The sequence below is a fragment of the Arachis duranensis genome, chromosome 3 (assembly GCF_000817695.3).
Source record: "Arachis duranensis cultivar V14167 chromosome 3, aradu.V14167.gnm2.J7QH, whole genome shotgun sequence".
NCBI lineage: Eukaryota > Viridiplantae > Streptophyta > Magnoliopsida > Fabales > Fabaceae > Arachis > Arachis duranensis.
In genome coordinates, this window is record NC_029774.3 from 8,510,162 (window position 1) to 8,515,115 (window position 4,954).

Consider the following 4,954-nt stretch of genomic DNA (forward strand, 5'->3'; position numbering starts at 1 on the left):
CTCTCTCTCTCTCTCTGTGGTCGAACCGGTTCTATTTTGAAGAAGAAGAAGATTAGCTTGGTTTGTTTGATTTCAACCTTGAAGGCTTCTCCCTATAGGTAAGGGTGAACAGTCAAGGTTTGGAACAAGGAGAAAGGGTGAGAGTGCAAGGCACAGAGTTCTCAGAGTTACCTAAGCTAATAGATTTTCTTTTCCTTCAATGTATTCTATTTTGTAATTTTTATGTTTAGTTTTGTCATGTCTTGAGTCTCATGAAAAAAGGCAAATAGTGAGGTTTGTATGAAAAAGCCATAGAGCGGAAAAAGACAGAGAGTGCAAAATTAAAAGAAAAAGCCATAGATGTCTTAGAGTTCCTTTGTACATCTGTGTTGTGTTTCATGATTCTGTGGGAATCCCCTTGTAAGTTGGGTTAGCACTTTACAAGTTGTAATCTGGATGATTATAGTGAAATTCCATCATTGTTGTGATGGAGACTGGATGTAGGCTGCATTGCACTTAGCAGCTGAACCAGGATATATCTGGGTGTAATCTTCTTTCTCTCTTCCTACTTCAATTCTGTTTTTACTGATCAGATGAAAAATAAAAAATGTCTCGTGTCAAGTGACGAGACAAAATGAAAATGTCTCGTGGCTAGGGACGAGCTAAAAACAGAAAAATTTCTTCAAAGTCCAGCAAGTGTTAGCAAGCGAAAAAGGGGCTAAGATTCAACCCCCCTTCTCTTAGCCACTGAAACCATCAAATGGTGCAATGCCATGCCTTCAAAGTCTGATTATCAGAAGATGTAGAAAATTGGACAATCTCCCAGATGAACTGTGGTCTTTGACTGCCCTGAGACAAGTACAAGTTCAAGGACCAAACCGAGTATTATCTCTTGCGCTACGAAATTTGGAAATGAAGGATGGATGTAAGCTCATGATTGAAGATTAGAAACTATAGAATTCAGAAGCAGGGTTGTTCAGTTTGAATCAAATTTAGCCTTAACACTTATCATTATAACTCGTATATTTAAATGTTATCATCATGATCAAAATCTTCTAAATGATTATGATATTTTTCTATTTAAATTATGTTATGACTATTAACTTTTTGTACAAGAAGAGGAAGCTTAGAGCAATGGTTGAGTTGTCTCCGTGTGATCTCAAGATTACAGGTTTAAATTATGGAAACAGCACTGATATAATTATCAGTGTACATTACACCTTTGAGTGTGGTCTTTTTCCAGCCTCCGCGTTAAAGCGACATACTTGTGGACTGAGCTGCCTTAATTAACTTTTTGTATGACCATATATGACAGTGTGTTATAGTAATAGTTCTAATATTGCATGTTCCATTCTATAATTAATTTAATATATAAGTTAAAAAATATTATTTCCAATGCTATTCTCTATCTTACTAGTTACTATAAAATAGATTTAGCATTGATGTATAAAGATTTATAAAAAAAACTATATATTATTATTGTATTTTTATTTTTATATATTATAATAGAAGTGATGCCTTGCATTTAAATTTAATTTATAATTTTTCAACTTTATATGTATTTATAGGGCGCAATTTAAATAAATCAACGAGGTTTGAAGAACAAGGTTCAAAACCATGATCTAATATATTATAGAAGTAACCAGTAATTAAGGTTATGTGTCGTTTGTTGCAAAAGCATAAATAATTAGAAGGAGATGAGATCATGTTTTGATGATTGGTGGTGGTTGGTAGGATCATCTCCAACACCTTTTTTGCCAAAAATCATCTCATCAAGATCATGCATCATGTCATCATGGCTCAATCCAACCCTTGAATCACTTGGCTTCCTAATCAAGGCATCATCATCATCATCATCTTCAGTTGTGTTCCGGCCGGGCGATTCCTCTGCCTCGACCGGTTGGAGTGGAGTAAATGTAGGCAGAGCAGGAGGAGCTGTAGGCTTGTTGAATTCTTGGTACTTAGTTAGAACCTTTTGAATCTCATCATTCACATTCAATGCCTCAAAAAGAAGTGCTTCATTGTCCCCAGAAGTCTCAGCTATTCTTTGCACATCACATCGAGACCTTTGACACTGTTGTACTAATGAGGTTGTCAGTTCATCCTGTACAAACAAGTTCTGTTAAATAACTGAATTTTTCAATTCAGATGGTTCACTAATGAGTAAAGGAAAAACCATGTGAACCTATATTTAACTAACGGTTTTTATTCAAATGGGATTATGCAATGAACTTTGTATTTATTTTATATTAATGATTGAACTGTTGTATTTTTGTGAAAGTCATAAGTCAATAGACTTATTTTTCCTGACTAGTGGACTTTTATTTTTCTTACTAATTTGTTTTGGATTTGAAATTTTCAGGAAGGCCTAAAAAAATATAATAGCGGTTAGCAATTAACATTATTTTTTCTAAAATATAACTCAAGAAAAAGATAAATAAGTCCCAAATATTTTAATTCAAAGACATAAGTCTTTAACTAATTGAAAATACAAAAACCTAACATTTTAAAAATATAGAATATTTAAGTTCTTCCGTCTAAAATATATAACAATAAATTGATCCCCCGAAGAGATTTAAATGTCTTATATTTTAAAAAATAAATGATGTTTTTATATTTTTAATTAGTCGAAGACTTATTTGTCTTCGAAACATATAGCACTTATCTATAATAAATTTAACACAAATTAAAAACTTACCCTAAAATAATCAGCCAAATGATTAGGAAATTAATATTGGTCACCAATATATTATATCATTATTAAGATTTAAGGTTTAGAATTTGTGATAAACTCTGACACAAACACAAAATTTATCTGTTATTATCATACTTGAGTTTAAAATTCAGTCTATAATAGTTATTAATGTAAATTGTATAAATGACACACCAGTCATGAAACACTGAAAAGAAATGATACCCGTAAAAGTTGTTGGTGTGGTGAAGAAGATAAGATAGTATAGAGAAGCTCAATGGTGTTTCTTGCAACATGAAAAGCTTCCTTTGTGGTTGGTTGAGAGGTGAAGCTTCGCATGGGAATATCATAGCGAATGGGATGTGGTAAAATGATATCATCAGAATCAGCAGCAGAGGATGAACGACGAGGAGGAGGAGTGAAAATTGGAGCCAAGCTTTCATTGTCTCTAACAGGAAATCCAACACCCCTTGATTTCAAACTCTGCTCAAACAAGAGTAATTATCAAACCACCTTCTAAAAGAAAAAATTGAAGATATATATATATACATGATCAAAGCCTTGTTGCGGTTACTAGAAACTGTTAAAGGATCATCAATTAGTTTAACCATCTCATCAAGAACTCTCTCAGATGCCACTTCCATGAATCCCTTATTGTCACAATTCTTAAGCAATGCTTCAAGAAGGACCAATGCAAGGTACTGAATCCTCGGATTATTCCTCATCATGATCCTCCTCTTGATCGCCCGAACCACTTCGCCTGTGTTGATGCTTTCATGATCATTGATCAAGTCATAGATTTGAAGGTTCATAGACCAGTCAGGCTCGTCGAGGGACTCTGATGTAGCCTCCTCGACGAGCCTGTCCGCATGGTTTTGACCATGGAAAAATTCCTTCACTTTGAAGCTCATAGAACTCATTCCGGCACTCATCTTTCTACCTACTTCCACTCCACCAATCTTGAGACGCTCTCCTAATGCGTTCACTTTTTCCATCAAGTTCTCACTCATCTTCCTAACTTATCTATTAAAAAAAAAAGGGATATCTCAACCAAAATTATAGTTAAAATCAAAGTATTAGTTTATGATGGGAAAGAAAATAAGATCATACCTTAGCTTAATTTTCTTAACTTGTAATTTGGAGAAAGAAGAATGGAACAAGGAAATTAAAGAGACTAAGAGAGTGAGTTGAAGAAGTGTTGGATTGTGATGTTACGTTCCTTGGGGACTCAGTCACATTTTTAATTCCCACTTCTATCAAACCTTTTTGTACGTTACATAAAATAAAACAAACACTTTTTTGTTCAACCACTATCTATATCTCTTTGGGAAAATGACAAAGGAGAGTTCAGAGAAATGAAATGGCATGTAATTAATGAAATAATGATCAAACTTTCAAACTTAATAAAAATTGTTTTGGGGGAAAAGAAAAAATTGTATAAGGAAGTTAGAATAATGATGATAAAGTGGGGAGAAAGAAAAGAATTCTTCAGCTTTCATCCAAAGTCTCAAAACTTTGTCCCGGAATCAAGGAGAAAAAATGACGTGTATATATTCAGCAATTTATGTCTAAAAAATAAAAATATATTATTATATTGAACAACTAAATTATGGAGAGTGACAAGTTTGGATGATATTTTACAAAATGATATTTTTAGAAAATTACATGTTGAAGTTATTTTATGTCTAGAAACTAGATGCAAAACTACTTTATATTTGAATAATAATAATTTTAAAAAGATGACAATTGCAGCATTTCAACATAAAAGGAAGAATTTTATAACTTTTTTCCAATAGTTCTACTTATATTTATAAGAAAATTACTCAAATGTATTAGAATATACAAAAATAAATCTTTTTAACTGAAATTTCTTTTTGCATTTTTTAAGAAGGAAAAATACTCAAATAAATCCTTGAATTTAAATTGATTTTCATATATTTTTTATTCATTCATTTATTTTCTATTTTAACTAAAATGTGCATATTTAGACTAATTTATACTATTTTTATATCTTATTTTTTAAATGTAATTTTATATTTTCATTTTTTTTATCTCAATATCTTTCGGATCAATAAACAAATGCAGCCTATTATCTCTCACCTCCAATATAAGCTAGTGCCCAACAGATAGTGGCATTATGATAATTGGCAACAAAAATGATTATGGTTTATATTTTATGAGTTTAATTTTAATAGATTGATAATATAAAATATTTTATATAATCATATAGTTATATTCGTTCTATCATTTATATAATTAATATTAAAAATAATTTTTTTTATT

General features: G+C 31.5%; 1 pseudogene; it reads right to left on the reverse strand.

Annotated features, from left to right (window-relative positions):
* Positions 1-1,586: 1,586 nt before the first annotated feature.
* Positions 1,587-3,932, reverse strand: LOC107477437 (TOM1-like protein 1; annotated as a pseudogene).
* Between the last annotated feature and the right edge of the window lie 1,022 nt (positions 3,933-4,954).